At 51.5% G+C, this 18373-nt stretch overlaps 1 long non-coding RNA gene across 13 annotated transcripts in view; it reads right to left on the bottom strand.

The window, feature by feature from the left end:
* The window catches only part of LOC104913676 (uncharacterized), a 92624-nt gene that overhangs the window by 37966 nt on the left and 36285 nt on the right, over window positions 1-18373 (bottom strand). For 10 of the 13 annotated variants that reach the window (XR_014887340.1, XR_014887341.1, XR_014887348.1 and 7 more), the window contains 3 exons: window positions 5285-5564; window positions 4619-4855; window positions 2754-2877 (listed from right to left, as the gene is read on the bottom strand). This is a non-coding gene — a long non-coding RNA (uncharacterized LOC104913676). Of the gene's footprint in view, window positions 1-2753; window positions 2878-4618; window positions 4856-5284; window positions 5565-9097; window positions 10168-14716; window positions 14862-18373 lie in introns of those variants that run through there. The other 3 variants (XR_014887342.1, XR_014887343.1, XR_014887351.1) reach the window with 3 other exon arrangements.

The raw sequence follows: 18373 nt of genomic DNA, 5'->3' as shown, positions 1-18373 counted from the left end.
GCCCCATACCTATGGCATCCCAAACTACAGATGCAGCTCCTCAGTCTCCAGCCAAGGACAGGGGAGCTGCCATGTGCTGAACTTGCTGTGCTTCTAAATGATGTGACATCAGAACATCACATCGTGGACAGACCTACAGGAACCTGCACACCCCCCTCTGCTCATCCTACAGCCATCCCTGCTTGCTAATTAGATGATATTTCATACTCATACAAAAAGCATCCTTCAGCCGCTATTTCCCTTTATGTCCTGGGAGCAATGAAGAGAATTTAATAGATTTTTGAGAAAATATGACATAGATATACACCAACAATCTGCACTCTAGAGTATAAAAAGCAGCAAACAACCAAATTATGGATGGACAGTGAGAAATGACATGGGATGAGTGTGTGCAGAGGGCTGGAGCGGAAGGCTAGACAGGTGGGACAGGAAGCCAGACCTGATTCCTGGCTCTGTAACCAGCTTCCCCCCTGACCTTGGACGAGTTCTGGGGCACCAGATTTTCAGGTGACTTCTGTTTAGGCACAGAACTGCCCAGGCTAGGTCTCCTGAGGTAGGCAGGATGCTGAGCCATGGGTCTTGAAGGGAAGTTTTATTTCTGGGGTTCCTGGAGTCCCAGAAGGGGCCACATCTGTGCTTTACAGCGCTGGTATAGATGTGAGGGATTTGAACAAAGCAACAGCAGCAGAAGCCCTAGGTCTGCATGCTGCCCTCCGAGCCCTGGCATATGCTGGCCCCTGCCCTCTGCTCCCCAATTTCTGTTACCAGTAGCAGTGCAGCTGTCGATGAGCACAGCATTTTGGAGACCCTTTGGGTCAGGGCAGTCAGAGTGAGCCAGCACCTCATCCTGCAACATCAGCTCGCAGTGCTTCAGCCCTGATATCAGCAACAGGGAGGAATGGAAAAATACAGAAAGGACCTCAATAGAGCTTCCTCGCAAAGGGGCTCAGACCACACTTTGGACCCTATCTGCCACCTTTGGTCTCTTGTCTTGACAGCTGCACAGCATATCCATGCAGAGGGAGCAGATCCGCACTGCAAACTTTAAAAAAAGGAATAAGAAAAAAGGAGAGAGGGAGCGAGCAAGCGAGAGAGAGTGTCTGACTACAGCCCTAAGGGCTGTCACAACAGATAAAACCTCAGCCAGGCTTCGCAGTTTGAGCTCCTGCACGCTAATGCACAGCAGAGCTAAAAATACCAACATGTGGAAAAGCAGAGGCTGCTGTTGCTGCGTTTTGAGCTCAGCGCGGGCTCTGGCTTCCCAGCGAGCCAGATGCATGGCCACAGAGGGGAACGCGACCCCAGGCAGGGGCAGGGGTGCCCGGGGGTGTCCCCACCACAGCCAGGCTGGCTCTGTCTTGCAAAACACAGAAAGCAAAGGGTTGGGTTTGTGCTGATGTGCAGCAAATATCCAGGCCAGGCGCTTTCACAGTGTGAGCTGAGCAAGGGAAGGAGCGGCCTTGGGGAAAGGGAAGGACGGAGCCTGGGTGAGCGCGATGCAGTGAGGCTTCACAAGACAGCAAAGAGCCAGGGCTCTGTCCCTTGGGCTGCCAGACCTGGAGCAGCCTCGTGTGAGACAGCAGTGAGTTCACGGCTGTGTTGCAGCCCTATCTCCTGCTGTATCTGGCCGTCTTCTGTGCAGCTATCATTACCCTATCTGAGGCCCATGAACATACTTCACCATGCACTCAGATTCAAGCATGCACTTCAAGCCTATTTTCCTCAATGGAACTGAAGGACACACTTAAGACTTGCACGTGATTAACTGCTTTCAGCAAAGGTCAGTTTTCCAAGCCAGGGCATTCTTGGGGCCTCTTTCTCCCAAACCTGAGTGCTACTGAGCTGCTGCATTCCCATTCTCAAATTCAGACAAAACTCACTCATGGTCACTTGGCCCCAAGACCTGGAGCTTAAGATCACTAGAGAGACACCAAAAACAGAGCCTCCAAGCCCTCATCTGACCAGAAAAACCACATGCTTCCCACCCAGCACCCCCATTTCAGTCCTGCTTCATACCTCCCAAATCAGCATTGACCCCACTGCAGAGTTCACAGCCCTGTCACCCCACTCCTTCCCCAGTTTCTTTCCTATTTACAATAGCATTCAAGACACCAGCACAAAATCCCCATGGATCTATTTCAAGTTGCATTATCAGCACATTTGGCATTTTCATCATGCTCAGGACACGGTCCCCTACAAAAGGCCAATTTATCTTGCAAGCAAACACCTGCCTTGGAGGCTACACTTTACAGCAGCTATACCAGCACAGCCCTGGGCAAAGCAGGAGCCCCATGGTTCCGCATACACAGCAATGCCCCAACCTGGGCACACAGCAGCCCCTTGGCACTTAGCAGCCCACCCAGCCCCACACTTCTACCATTTCATGGGCTCTTCCAGTCTTTTTTTTTTTTTTTTTTTTTTTTGCTGCACACAAGCATATGAGTATTGTAACTGCACTAGATACATAAACTGCACACCATCCAATTATAACCCAGCGTTGGCAAATATCACAGCACTATCACAAAGTAGTGTGAAACCTTCGGACTTTCACAGAGCCCCAGCTCACAGAGGCAAAAAGTTACAAAAGGAAAAAAAAAAATCCAAAATTCATAACTCTTTCACTAAAAGCAAAAACCAAAGTCACAGCCCTCACAGCTAGAAGAAATAAGAGGGCTGAAAACATGGGTCCTAGCCACACAAGCTGAAAAGCACAACAGAAATCAAGATTTTTCACCAAGCTGTATTATACTAACCTTTTGATCTGGAGACAGCAGCTAACATTACAATTGCTTCTTATTTGCTTGGGCTTGAGGAAGAGATTCCAGCAGAGCAACGTTCACCGCTGCTGTTCCATGCAGCTCCCACTTCTTCAAGAACCTGGATGTTCATAGAGAAACCTAAGCAGGAGCTGATCCCATCTGACAACCAGCCATGATCCCACTTAGCCACCAGCCCAATAGCCCAGATATCAAGCAGAGCCTTCACGCAAGCAAGAACCCCTGCTATAGTCATACCAATGGCCCCCAGAAAGCAGCCCCAATTTTCTACCTCTGACTCTAAAAACCTTGAGTGACTCAGCACTTCTGCTAGACCAGCACCCTGCTTCATCATCAAGCTTTTATCTGAGAGCGCCCAGAGGCAGGGCTGCCCCAGCTTTGGCCATTCACTTTGGGGAAACCTCTTTGCAAAAGGAATGGCTCAGCTGGTAACAGGGCATGGGAACTCCCACCTTGGGACCTCAAAACTGCCCAAACGGAGGCCTGAATGCAGCTCTCCAGAAGGCTGATGCACAACTGACTCCTCCCTGACCTGCCTGCTTCAACTTGGGCTACAAGATCTGTATGACAAGAAGCATTATATGCATTGGTCCAGCACTCTGCATTGCCTCCAGCCCCCAAGCTCTGCTCTAGCAAACCCAAACAGCAGCTGTACAGGTAATGATATCAGGCCCAATATCATGATATCCTTGTTGGTCTTCCTAACAGTGTCAAAGAGAGGGGCTTTGGGCTTCCATACCTCATGGCCATGCCTCCATCAGGGTCACATCCAAGAGGCAGTGCAGGGAACTCACCTATGCCTCTCTCCCAGGCTTTGGGACAAAGCAGCCAACCCTACGCACTGTCTCTGTGTTCCATCCCCAGCCTCGTGACTGAGACCTGAAAAACCCAGAGGTGTTCAGAGCCGCACACAGTCGCTGGGACAAAAAGCAGGGCACGGGGCAATGCAGGATGCCCCAAACCCTGTCCTGCTCCAAACTCCTGATGATGCTTCTGACCCCGGCACACTCCTGCCACAAATTCAGCAGGTCCCTCTGCCAGCTCCCACCTCTTGAAATTCTGCACACTAATAAAATCCTACCTCATTTACATCTGAGATGGGGAGTGAGTGGCAGCTGTTGCTATAGAAACCTTCTCCCGAGTCCTGGCTCCCACTGCAGCTCCAGGAGGACAGATCCTAAGCAGTTCCCCCAGCCCCGGTGGCATGGGACAACCTGTGGTGCCCTGCTGAACCTAGCACTGCTGCCCCTGGTCCCACTGCAGTGGGTGTATGGGCTACACGGGTATCCCCTCCTTCTCCTTCAGGCCCTGCCTGCTGAACCTTCAATCTCTGGAGCCCCACACTCACCACCCTTCTCCAAAAACATGTGATCACCAGCTCCTGGAGGTGGGGTTCTACATGCAAAGCCCCTCTCTCATCCAGAGAAAGCAAAATACAAAGGACAACAAAGAATTGCTCACTGAGCTACCAGGCTTTGGGGAAACCTGAGCTGAGGATCTTGCCAAAGAAGGAAAACTTGCAATGTGCTTAACATTTATTGTGGCTTGCTGCTTTCCCTAGGTTGGGCTGATGATTATTTAGTGCATGGCCCTTTGGTGCATAAATGATTTGGGTTGCTAGCAGCACCTCACACAAGACCTTCCCTTAGCTCTGACCAGGCTCAACTCTGGTTTCTAGCTCAGCTTCCAGCATGAAGCCTGGACCGGTCACTAGAGATTCACCATTACCTGACAGCACTGCTAGGCATGGAGACATCACCTCTCCACAGTGCAGCACTGGGAAGCAAGATTTTGAGCAGAAAAGCAACCAGAGGACAGCGCCAGATCCTGCTGTCACTTACAGACAGGCTGAGCAGGAGACAACCAGCGTTTGAGCTGCCACATCTGCTGGTGCGTTGAGGAGCATCACACAGCCTGGACATGCATTGGTGGGGTGAATGTAAGGTGCCTCTCTTGTGGGAATGTTCCTCAGGTCATCCAAGGAGCAGCAGTCCTGGTCTTCTTTTCCTTTGGCCAAGACACCAGGGCTGTCTGAACGTTGCTTTGCAGGGACATCTCCTTCATCTCCTCCATGCGTGCTGTGCCATGTGGGCACCATGAGTATAGGATGGAGACTGGTACCACCACTTTTTCCCCACCAAACAACACCCCCAGCATGCCTTTGAAGATATTTATTCCTCCCTCCAGACCTCAGCTGCCTGCTCCATCACACAGGGAAAAACTGACTCAGACCTTCCCAAGATAAGGAGACCACATCTGCAGCCCAGCTCCCCAGGAATGCAATCAAAATAGCGACCGGCAGGCAAGGCGAGAAAGCATTTTTCACTGCTGACTCCGACCCCCTGATGGACTGTTGCTATGGAAAGGCAGCAAGCAGCCCCAGCTGGGGTTCTGCTGAAGGATTTTCCCTGTTTGGCCTGAGGCTAGGGCAAGAGGAAGGGGGGAGGATGGGGAAGGAGCTCACATCTGGCTGCGGCTGGGCTCCCCATCGCCAGGTGCAGGCTCACCTCTCTCTTGGTTGCAGCATCCTGAGACACTCTGCATCCTGCACCAGGCTCAGGTGCTGCTCGGTGGTGTTTGGAGATTGGTGCAGGAGAACAGCTAATAAGCCCAGCTCCTAATTGGTGTCAGAGGTACCAGGGAAGGGGCAGAGGAACAGTAACCTAAGCCTGGCCAGTCTTCCTCTGAGCCTTTAAGTTCTCTGGGACATCCATCCAGCTCCTTTCCCCTTCAGCCTGTTTCCAGTTCCTCATTCTGGCATGAAGAAATAGGACAGTAATTCCTCTCCTGTGGGGAGAAACAATACAGAAGTTAAAGCAGAGCCCTTCCAGGCTGCATGAGAGGCAGATGGTTGGGTGAAGATTTGCACAACTTTCTTATTGTTAAAAAAAACAATCAATGACAGCATCGGGCCAAGAGCAGCAGGAGATCCTCAGCTCCCTCTGCAGATCCTTCCCATGACAGCTGCCCCCTGGGCGGATGAGATTCATCCATGAGAAGCCACAGGGACACATGCAGGGCTGCTCTGCCCCTCCAAAACATCCCTGCTCCACACACTGACAGCGCCGAGACAGCACCGCATCTCCTGCCAGCCTCTTCCACAGCTCCTGCTGCGCTGTTGCTGTTATTAAAGCCCCTTTCAGTTGATGGAGGTGGACTGAAGATGAACAGCGGTCTGGGCATTGAGAGGCCACTTCTCAACCAGATCATTGAGATGAGGTGGAAAAGGCCAGAGTTCCAAGCTGCCTCCGTATACCAGAGCCTGGCACCAGCACCGAGGGAGCTGCTGCCAGCAGCCAGCACCCAGAGGAGCCATTCCCCCTCCCTCTGTCTCGCTGGGAGTTGGCAGGAGGGGACGGACAGCTGCTTTTCCATAATCATTTCTCCACCACTGATGACATGCTGGAGCTAATTTTCAGAAGACACCTTAGGAAGAAGAATGCATGTATATCAGCTGAAGCAACTCCTTTCAGAGACTGAACATGCACAGCAAAACAAAATGCTGCTTCTTGTTAACCCTTGCCAATACGTATGCAGTACAAAAGTTGCTGGTCAGATTCTGCCTTGCTCACAGTCCTGTAGCTTTGCTGACAGTGAGGGGGGGAAAGCAACTGTCTCTTCAGAGATGTCACTGATTAAAAATCCCCCCCCAAAGGAGGGATCCTGCCCCAGTTATTGCCTAGGCTTGCTCTCTCAGATACCCCCTGGGAGCTCTCTGTGCTGTGCCCAGCGTGCTGGTGTTGCTCGGATGCGCAGCGCGTGTGCTATGGCACGCACGGCAGCCCTGGGACAAAGCAAGAGCTGTGGAATGCCCTGCGTACAGATCCCAGCCCTGCACAGGGGCAGGCTCTGATGAGCATCCCTGGTCCAGGAGGAGAAAGATGAGTTGGAGAAGGTGAAAGGGAGGGGAGGAGGAACACCACCTGCTTATTGATCAGAACATATGAAAAGGGTTTTTCTTCTGGTTCCCGAGCTGGAGACAGGAACCTATTGGATAAAACCCTTCGCTCTCCCGCTGCCCTGGTTTCAGCCACTCCAGGCTGCTGGTTAATTAGATGAGCATTAGCAGAAAGGCAGCTGGGCAGCCAGGAGGGGCCAGGTCTCTGTGTCTGTAAATGCTGGTGCAGGGGCTGTGCTGATGGTCAGGGCACTGCCAGTGCTGTGCCGCCCGCGTGTCTCCTGTGTGCAGCCAAGCCAGGGGCCAACTCAGGCGCCAGGGAACCAATAACCTCGTGTAGTGCAGCCATTTACCTCTTCCCCCCAGATTTCCATCTGTACTTGCACCAGCCCCATGGTTAACATAGCCTGGCCCTGATTGTGGGGCCACCCGGAACCAGGGAGGCTTTAGAGCAGAGCGGGCATTTTTCCTGCCTACATCCTATTTGCAAGAAATTACAACAAAGTCATGAAGGATTTGCAGTTATTTTCACGATCCTTTTCCCAGATTAACACATAGATCCACTTTCTGGTGAGCAGTCTTAGTGTGTATTGTTTTGTCTTTGTTGCAACCTTGCACTCCCACATCCCAGGGCTTCCAGTGCCCCACTGAGGTGTACAGGATATGAACAGGAGCTCGCTTTAATTAATGTTTACTTCTTAATTGGGCTCTGAGCTCCCCAGCAAGTCAGGTAGTATTTTATCGTCATTCTACAGCCCTGGGAGAGAGAAGGCAGAGGGAAGAGCAAGGGACATGGGCAAGGATGGTCAGCAAGAAGGTGCCAGGTCAGTGGAGAGACCCAAAGATTCTCCCCCTCCATTCCCATTACCTGCACTGAACCCCACAACAACATTGCCTGGTGACAGCTCACTGTGTTTGCAAGGATTATTATCCCAGATTACCCACCTGCATCAACCCGCCTCTCTCCCTTGCTGTCAACAGAGACATAGATTCAAGGAAACTGGGTTAGATCCACATTTATACAGGGACACAGTGCTCACAGGTTAAACAAAGTTCTCCTGATTGCCAGGCTGTTGCCAAATGACCCCAGAGGAAGGATGGGGCTTTATGTCAAAGCTTTACCAGGGACACTAACATTACATGCTGTAAAATAAACTTTCCAACAAAATCAGGATGCAGCTGTTTCAGCTGCTTTCAGCAGAAGACATTATCTGCAAAGCAGATAAACTCACTTCAGCCTTACCTACAGCTCAACAGCCAGCTCTCCACAGCAGTGTCAGCATTCGACTGGCTGCTATCAACACATCTGTAACACAGCCATGCCGGAGCAAACTTATACCTGCTGGTTTGGGGGGAGAAAGCTTTGCATTGTCCTTGTCCCACAGCACTCTGCCTTGGTTGGTCTGAACCAGCTGTGGTGGCATCAGGAACACAGTGCTTTGCTTCCTCACCCTAATACTGTTTTTCTGCCCTGTTCTCCTTCCTTAGGTACCTATTGCCAACCATCATGGAAAAACAGGGGAATGGGAAGAATGAGAGTTTCCTTGTAACAGCGGCATTCCTGGGGCTGCACAATGGGGCAACAACGAGTCCCTGGATCATCTGCAGACCAAGGAGTGAAAGGCTGCAAATGCAGGTTCTTGGGTGAAGGTATAGCCCACAACCAGGCTCACCAGGGAAGAAGACGTGGCAAGACCAGAGGGATGAGGGAGCAGAGCCTTGGCTTGCATTGCCCCTTGCTCTCTTACAGCTCCTGGGATGCACAGCTCGCCATGGAAAACTTGGGGAACTCCGTGTCATCCAGCAAGCTTTAACCAGCCAGGTGATGTGCACCTCCATGTCTGAAACTCCTGTACCTAGCTCAGGAATAGAGTGAACAATATCTGTGGGAACAATATCAGAAGAATTTGGGGCAGCAGCAGAAAGATCACTGGAGCTCAAGTACTGCTCAGTCTCCAAGGCTCCTTCCTTAGTCAAGTCCAAAGGACAAATATTCACTGCTGTGTCACTAGACCAAACGTAGCAACCCACACATAAGCACATCTCAGGGACCAGTGCCATACCAACAGCAAATCCCAGCATGTAAACAGGCACCTCTGGGTCGTTAACGAGGCGGTCTGTTTGTGCGGCACGGCCTGGACGGTGCTTCCTTCAAATGAGATCTTCAAAAAAGAGAAGGGAGTTGGGTGCCCAACTCCTATTGGATTTTGTTTCCTTTCAGATTCTTTAAGCTCACAGCCTCAAAGCTGCCCATCCTCACAAAACACAGCGCAGAATTTGCTACGCACAGAGTGATCGATGCTGGAAAGGGTGCCGTGTGCTCACACCCACTCACACCATTCTGAACAAAGCCAGCACAAGCACACAGCGCTCAGCTCCAGCAATAGCAGAACTCAGCACACTCACAGGCAGCTCCTCTCACCTGCGGGTGCAGCGTCAAGGCACCACGGGGAGGTTTTCAGGAAGCAACTTCCCAGCCTTACAGCAAGACGGCTGCTCCCACGGGCGTGTGAAATGCCCAGGCTTGGGAGAGAGGGGGTAATTATATGCCAGGGGAGCAGCTGATTCCAGCCCTTGCTGACCCCCAGGCTGAAGAGTTCTCCTGATCGATCACGAAGATGCTCTTTCATTTTCCTCAGGCGTTTCGCTGACGGATGGAAAAATCAATGCCCCACCGAGGAGTCTGGAGGGGGTGGAATGCAGGGAAGAGAGGGAGAGAAAGGGAATGAGAGAGCAGGAAGGGGCAAAGGGAGAGGGGACCCAGCCAGGGGAGGCTGGGGGTCCTGGCAGAGACATCCCTGGTACCCACGGTCAGATCTGGGGTAAGAAGCCTGCTAGGTCCACAAGGATTTCCCTATTAGCTTGTTTTCCATGAATACTGCTCTGTGGAGATCCCCCAGCTCTAGCTCCCTATGTATGTGCACTCAAAGCCCCACCTCAGATCCCATCCTGCCCCCACAGATCTGCAGGGATCCCCAGCACCTCTGTCCTGTGCAGCTTTCCACCCCAGCACCTTGCCAGACCTGCTGAGCCCAGATGCTGCCAAGAGGGACCACATCCCTCCAGGGGGCTGAATCTTTGCTAGAGACCAAGCTCAACCCCATATGAGTCACTAAGCTCCTGATGGCTGTGGCTTTCAGAAGGACAGCTGAGCCTCTCCATTAAGATCTGTGCTTGCTGACAGCAGTCACTACAAAAGAGATCTGTGAATCTCCCCTTGGGTCAGGGGAAGATAGGTCTGCACTGCTGGACACAGATGAAGCAGCAGCTTGGCTCTATCTGTTGGGGTTTCCCAGTGTTTTCTTCCCCACATCCTATTAATAATTAACATCTCTGCAACAAGACTGGCTTTTAAGAGGCTTCTCTGCTATAGGTTGCATTAGTACCTCTTTCAGGAGCAAAGGTTTATCTGTAACCACTGGAAACTAGGAAGGTTCCAGATCTTGGCAAAGGCTGCCAGCCTCACGGGAACACACCTCCGTGTCTCCACCAGACCAAGTCAAACCAACTGTCACACTGCTAGAGCTGAGATGACATAGCCCTGCCAGGGCAGCCCACCCTTGGCCCCTTCCCAGATCCCATCCTTAACTGGAGATGGCTCATCACTCCAGTTTAAAATCACTTCTCCTTCAGAGTGCCCAGTGCATGAATTAACCGGGCAGGAGGATAAGCCAGTGCTCGCTCTCAACACAAGATGTGGAACTGGATAAAGTAATGATCATAGTAGGCGTGGGATATGGAAGTCAAAGGGCAGAGTGTGGGGATCAAAGCGCTCTCTGCCCACTGACACACAACCCCTCTCCCATGGTGTCTACAAGTGTATGCCGTTAGAGCAAAAACAACAGCTCACTGTGGGCTGCTTTTTGGGGTGCCTTGCAAAATTCCCATATGAAGAACCTGGCTGTGTCATGCCAGGCTGGGGACAATGCTCTGGACATCAGTTGGGAAAGCAGAGCCACGCTCATAATATGTCCAATGCACAGGGTTTGGATGGAGCAGTGTAAAGCAAACCTGTGGCCAAGCCCCAGAGCTGTGCTTGCTCTGGCCCGGCCCCACGCGGAGCGGCTGTACCAGCCTGGCCGGTTCTGTCGGTCACAGTGCTCCAGGACCTGCTCGCTGCAACAGCCCTGGCAAGAAACAGCTTCCCCACGCATGCTGTGTTGCCCAACCACCTGCTCCCCGCCCTGAAATACCAAAAAACTTATTCATCAGCACACAACAGACATAAAGCAGTAGCAGTGCTTGGCCATGGGCACTTCAGCGCAACGGGGCTGGACAGGATCTGTGAACAACGTGCAGCCCCAAAGAGTCCCATTGCCCCTGCACCACCAGCACATACAGTGCTGCTCCAGCTCCACTACAGGAGCCCCAGGCTGGCCAACCCCTTTGAACCTCCTTTTCAACACAAATCTCCCCAGTTTTCCTCGTGAAAAAGGGACTCATCCAACAATGCCTGCACCTTCACTGAGCCTCTAATTTCACTGATCCTGCAAACAGCTCCTAAGGTTTAAACACACCAAGCTCGAACCCTCAACAGCCTTTTCTCAATGGAAAACCTCTCCCATTTGGGCTTGGGATTGGGACACTGGGGAAGTGCAGCCCAAACCCATTTCTGCCTCCATGCCCAGCAGCCCCCAGAGATGACAAACCACCTCTGAAGGCAGAAAGCAGGCAGGGCTCTGGCTTGCTGGCATCCCGGTGGGTTTATGAGATTTTAGCAGCACCAGGAACAGTCACTGGATTAGAGCTGCAGGCTTCAAAAGGAGCTGATGAACACGAGAGCCGAGGGCTGGAGTCACTACGGCTTAAAAGGGAACACTGCACATTATAAATAGCTGCCTCACTGGCAGCACATCTGTTTCAGGCGGCAGCTCTGGAAGGCTGTGCATGCTCCGGTTTGGCTATTTCGGGGGAAAGAGATTTGAAACTCACTCATAATTATTGTTTGCCCAAGAGATGTGAATAACATGCGTTTTTTAAAAAAGAAAGGGAACAAAATGGGCTGTCGCAGCGGTTGGTTCCCCAAGAGCTGCAGCTCATGCTGAGCAGTTGTAGCAGCACCCTGCTGTCACCAAGCCCATCGGTCACAGCCCTAAACATGGCAGCCCTGTGGCAGGACACAGAAGGGAGCAGCAGAGCCCTCATCTGCTCATCCACAGAACAAACGCCGGGCACTGCCATACGTAGTTGTGACCCCCCAGTACTGCCAAACCTCCGTGGAACCAAAGTGGAGACAAGGCCTGCAGGGCAGGACGAGGCCTATGGGATGGAACAAGGCCTGCAGCCCCAGCCACGCTCCAGCACCGCTAAGCCTGCGGACGTTGCTCAGTCCCTTGAAGGGTTGATGTCCCACAGGGCACCATGTGCCCAGGCCGGGCGGAGCACGGGGAGCCCTTGGTGGCCACAGGAAGGCAGCGGGGGCCCGGCCTGTGCATGGCCGTGCAGCCCGGCGACGGCTCATTAATCACTCAGCACCGCCGCGGGATCGAGGGCCTCGCCGCCCGCCGCCAATCCCTGCGCCGTTACCACAGAAACAACCCTTACCCTTCACAGGCTTCAAAGGGTTTTGTGCGTGTGCCTGTGTGTTTCTGTATTTCTTTCTCCCCCCCCCACCCCTCCCCTCTCCTTCCCCAGTTGTTGTTTTGTGTGTGTGCGAGAAAGAGTTTTTTCTCCTTCCCGGGAAGCGCTTGGCACCGGGGCTCAGATCATGTGAAAAGCGAGCGCGGGAGAGACAGGCAGACGGAGCAAAGGAGAACAAGCGCAGCCGTAGTAGTTGCATGGCTGTCGGGGGCTTCGGAAAGGAGAAAGAGAAGGCTTGGAGAGGGGGGGGCGGGAAGGCAGCTGCGGTGCTAACGAGTCAAAAATAAATATTTATATGGGGAGAGTTTTAAACCCTATTTTGCATCGTTATAATAAATTATTCATCTGCTGGTTTCTCCCTGCCTGCCTCTCCTGTTGGGGAGCTGTGAAGGGGGCTGACACTGCAGGGTGAGAGAAGGGGTTGCAGCTGAGCAGGGCCCAGAAATGGGGCCCCCCGGTGCCCTCCGCCATGGGGAGAGAGGCTGAGGACTTGGAGAGGAGGACACGCTGCAGATGAAGCCAGACCCGACACAAGCTCAGCAGTACCAGATGGGGAAGGGACAGGGGAGGTGGGTGTCGGGCTGAAGGAGCCCCAGGGACTCCAGATCGGTGCTGTAGGAAACACTGAGAGCCATGCACTCATTTTGCAAGGAGCCCTTTGCAGCTCCCAGGTCCTCTGATTTTTGTTTCAGCAAAGCCAGCAAATTTCCACAAGGTTGGAGGATGCCCTGCAATGTCCTTCTGCAATGGTGGGAACAGGCATCTCTGCAAGGAACCACCTGCACCAGCATTTGCTCCCCCTCATCCCTTGCCCCATGGCCACCTATGTTCCCAGCTCACAGCCCTCCTGCCCAGGAGCCTTTACACACTCACCAAAGCAGGAGAGATGCTGGAGCCCTATAGCACCAGCTGAGACACATCTTCCAGAAATCATCTTCACCACTGCTTTCCCACCTACGTGCTAATACACACACAGCCCTCTGCAAAGCTCATTGCTTGCTCCCACCAAGGACCTCCAGCAGCTTCTTCTTGGCTGCCCCAGACTCAGTCTTAGCCCTTCTGGGCACAGCAAAACATTTGGGCTCTATTGCATGTCTCTGTACTCCGATTGCAGCTGCTGTCATCTCCACTAGTGTATGGGGTTTGAAAGGAGCCACTGTGCACAAAGGAAAGGTTTTTGGAGGAGCGGTTTGCTGTGGCTATTTCCAGGCTTGCTGCAATTGTGTTTGCCAGGACTGCTGCAACAGAGACAAAAAAACAAGGAGAGAGAAAGCAAAGAGCCTGGCTGAGGAAAACACAAAAAGCTCTTTGCCTAGCTGGAGCCTTCCAGCACATGGAAGGGGAACTAAAGGAGCTGGAGAGGATGAAAAGTGATTACCTTGAACACCCTGCTCCCCTCGGTTCCCCCAGCCAAGTTGCCCCTCCAGCAGTACATGGGCAGCCCCCCAGAGCCTCACCCCAAAATCTCCATGTTTAAGCCCATAACTTCTTGTCCTCCCCACAGTAGAACACAGAAAATCGTTTATTCCTCTCTTGTTTGCAGCAGCCACTGACATATTTTTGAAGGCTGTTATCACATTTCACCTTCAGTCTTAGACCTTTTCATGAAAGATGGAACAGAAACACAGGTTTGTGACGGGGAGGAAGGACGGAATAACAAAGAGGGTTTCTGGATCACACGTGGGAACCAGGAAAACCACTGAAAAGGCAGAGAGCCAAGGAACGGGCAAGGGGCAGTGCATAACACTGAGAAGAAGCTTAAGTGCCTGCAGCCAAGTTCAGGATGCAGGGAGAGCTGCTGGAGACAGATCAACAGAGAGGCGAAGCAGTGAAGCGAGGGTCGTAGTGACATGGCTGAGAGCACTGAGACAAAACGGACCCTGGGTTTCCATGCAAGGCAATGTGGTGGTGCCATGTAGTGGTGCCGTGACTTATCTAACGGGAGAAGGAGCTGCCTCACTTGTGCTATCACTGTTATTTATGGCAAGTAGTGTGCTGCGTCCTGTGTGCTGTCCAGCCAAGCCAGAACAGCGCAGTGGAGAACGACAGAGACACGAGCAGCAAGAACCCAGCACTGAGATGCAATCTGCTCATCATGCCTTTACAGGGCTGAATGTGTCAAAAGTACTTACAAGAATAAGATAATCTAATTTGATAAGGGAGAGGGTAGAGGAGTAACACTGCGGGCACAGATATCAGGAGCAGAAAACAAAGGAGAGGCTGCAGCAGGCATCTGCTACGGACCCCCAGGACTTCAGGAGAGAAAGAAAGAACAAAAAGATTCCTGAACCAACTATCAAAGAGCTTGCAAACACAGGATACTTGTACTCAGGGGGCACTTTAACCACCCAGACATCTGTTGGGCGACAAACACATCAAAACCCAGCCAGAATGGTTTCTTAGTTATGTAGAGGACAATTTACAGATGAAGGAAGTAGAAAGGCTCCACAAATCTACTCACCAGTAAAAAGAGACTCTTAAAAAAGCGACTGTAATAGGGGAAGGTTGGAGCCTGTGATCACAAGCAACACAAATTCACCAGAGTGAGGGCACAGCGGCATGAGATATTTACTTCACAGCAAACATTACAAGGGGAACTAAGGGACACGTGTTGGCAACAGCAGCAGAGCTGCAACAGCTCAGGGATCTGCTTGCAAGCACCTTGCCCCATCTGACAGCATGGTGTCTATAGGGACAGAGCGTTCTGAATGGGGTGGAAAGAAGAGAAGCAGAAGAACCATCCGCTGTACCAGAGACAGTCCTAAATATGGGCTGTGGACCTGGCTGGCAGATACAGCATGCCTTGAGGCTGCCAAAGGCACATTTCTGCCTGGAGCAAGGGGAAGTAAAGGCAGGACCAGACTGCCTGCAAGAGCTTAGGTGCCAAGACATTCCATGTCTTGTTGAGTGAACACAATTGTCCCCTGCACGTCACCAACAAGCTGAGCACATCCAAACAGCCAGCTTGAAAGGCATCCCCAGATCCCTTCGACACTACACCAAAAGCAGAGCCCCAGAGAGGTCTGTGCATGGCCAGGCTATTTCTCAGCTTTGGCTCCTGCTCTTCTCCCATGAATGCAGGAGCACATCCGTGCCATTGCGTGGAAAGGGCTTTCACAACATTCAGAGACACAAAACAGTATTGCATAACTTGGAGATGCAAAAGTAAACATCTCTGACGAGTCAGCAGAGGGGCTTTCCCAGCATGAAAAGTTCATTTGGGCTTCTGGAAAGGAAAGTAAGAAGTGTATTGGAGGTTTTTGGGAAGATTCTGGAAAAGGTGCTCCAGGCAGAGCCACACACTTTGGGGAATAAGCAAGAAGGGGTTGCATGCAGCCCCCCCAAAGCACTCCCTCCCTCCCCCAAAGCATGCAGCCCAGCCTGAGCAGCTCTGTAACAAGGCTTTGGCACTGTGTAATGGGGTTCAAAACTAAAATAAACATGGAAATCTGCCTCCTTTGACATTTAAAGGACCTAAATTTCCTTGAAATGGTGGGAGGCAGCATGAAGCTCAGTTTCTTTCCCAGAATGATCCAGGCGATGAAGGGATATGTCATCCCCTGCTTCTCACACCAAGAACAAGGACCTTCTCAGCCCTCACTGTTACTTCAAGAAGATGCAGAACCTGGAGATTTGCAACTTCAAACAACAGAACTTAAAAAAATACTGTCACTTGGGGACAGGAAAAGCTCCCCTGCTTTCAGCCACATTTCCAAAGGTGGTTCCCACATTTTGCTGTTAGCTAGTGCACACAGTTTTCCATTTTACTTATGCAAACACAGCTCTGGATACATGCATGAATGTCCACGTTTCACAGGTGCTGGCTTTAAAGTACTTGGGAAAATCACAGCCATTAAGAAAGGAAGGAAAAGAAAGTAGTAGCAGCCATACACCACCCCTTTGCAGGGAGCAGCTCTGGACATCTTGCCCTTTATTTACGGAAAAGAAGACAACATCTTTTCTGAGGGCTGAAACCCCTATTGCAGTTCTAACACGTGTCTATTTATCAGGAGAAAAGCTGAATATTTCCACTATCACAAGATTATTGCCAGTGCTCGGATTTTTCCCTAACCTCCAGCTAAAATCCTCTGAGCTAACGCTCTGAAAATGGAACAGCATACAAAATCTGCGCTCTGGCTCTCAGAGGTGGAGGCCCACCCTTTCTCCCAATAAACAATTTTGCATACGTTTAAACCTCCCTCCTCTGGTTTCCCAACTCCTCCTGCCTAAGCCCCCCAGCAAAGAAATTACGAAAATCCGTCATTTCTCTCTTTTCCCTTGCACCTCCATCTATCAGCGTTTCAAAGGCAGTCTCCTCAAATGCAGCGCGGAGCAGGAGATGGGCAGCAGTAATGGGAATGTGCTCCTGACTGTGCAAACCCACACAGAGAGTGAGGACAGGAGAGACTGCATTTGCATACATATTAAACGAGAGCAGTAAAAAATGCAGACGTGCAAACCATTTGGACATGGCTCGCCTCGGTGATGTGCCCTGCAAGGGAATCAATCTTCTGCATTCTTAAAGGGAAAAACCTGTTATGGAGCGAAAAGCAAAGCCAGAAAGACGTCCGCTTACAAACATGGTCAAGGTTTGAAGACAATCTGACCTGCCTTCACCGACCACGACCTGCTGTGCAAAGGTATGCATAGGAGGGTGAGACCCGGGCATGAACCAATTGCTGTCACTGGTGAGAGATCTCCCAGGACCCCATCTTCAGTGGGAACTGGAGCAAGAATTCCTAGCTCCACGTGCCCACCTGTGAAGGCAACACAAAGACCTTCCTGAGATGGCCCAAGCCAGGCTCAAGGAAAGAACTAAGTGACATCTGGATGTGCTGAAGAAGCCCAAACTCTACATCCCGGTGCCTTCACCTACTGAAAAGTGAGTATGAAGAGTCACGTCCAGCTTTAGCCCTAGGTATGATCCCATTTACTCCAAAAGAAAGGCATTGAGCATGGAGAGAGTGGCTTTGATCCAAAGATGTTGGCCTCTTGGAGCTCTGCATCACCCTGCACAGGCTGGCCTATCCAACTTTATACAAGTATCATCCATGCCTGGGGTCTACCATGCCCCAGGAGGACCCAATCCAAACCCAGCTCCATCTATCTTCATGTCCTGGCTAAGGACGTTCCCAAGATGGGATGTTACATCCAAGACAATCAGTTAAGGGCAGTGATGTTACAGCATAGGACATCCCTAAGAGCCTCCAAGGGTACCAATCTAACAAGGCAAATCACACAAGCAAACCTACTGATTTCAAAGTCTGCAGGTTCAGATGCATAAAAAGTGCAAAATCAGTAACTTTTATATTGCCACTCAAGGAACCACAAAGATAAAAGCAAAATTCTAGGAGTGAAGATGCCTTGAATATTTCTCATCCTCACTTAGAAGGGATATTTGGGACCAATGGCTTGATTCTGCATTAGCCTTGTTCAAATGAGATAATTTACATTCCCTGCCAGCTGAAAACAGCCTGCCAACATATTTACTTGTGTCAGGTTTCACTTCGAACCACGATGCTAAGAGCACATGGAGGGCAGAGGTTAGGGTCAGGAGCAGCAGAATGGTAAGGACGGGGCCTGGGGTGAGCACCTGGGCAGGCTGCAAGGCAGCAAAGCACACAGTCCTGCTGGGAGGGCATTGGGACACACCAACCAGCAGCTGTTCTGCATCCTCCCATCTCCATCCTGCAGTTTCCCCTCTGCAAAGACAGGAGCTCATCTCCGTCCTGCAGTTTCCCCTCTGCAAAGACAGGAGCTCACCACACTCGGCTGTCTGTCCTTGAGGCTGTGGGCAGACAACTGGACTTACCTCTCATTCAAACCACCTCCTGCTGCCCAAACCTCACCCCAGCAGTGTTCAGTCCCTCTGCTCTGATAGAAAACGCTGTCTGGAGCCTGGCTACCTCCTGTTAAGCCAAATCTAACCACACCACCTGCTTAGAGGGACTGCTTCATCCCTGCACCTATAGCCCAGAGCATCTCAAATGGGAACATGCTGACAGGCTTTTTGGTGAACCTCCCCAAGTGCACTGAGTCATGGGAAGCAAAGCAGCATCTCATCGTCCTCTGCTTCTCTACCAACCTCCAGAACCAACAAACAAAACCCTGGATGGAA

The sequence above is a fragment of the Meleagris gallopavo genome, chromosome 19, assembly GCF_905368555.1.
Source record: "Meleagris gallopavo chromosome 19, MGAL_WU_HG_1.1, whole genome shotgun sequence".
Lineage (NCBI taxonomy): Eukaryota > Metazoa > Chordata > Aves > Galliformes > Phasianidae > Meleagris > Meleagris gallopavo.
Note: the sequence above shows the minus strand (reverse complement) of the source record. Positions and strands in the feature narration are given on the sequence as shown.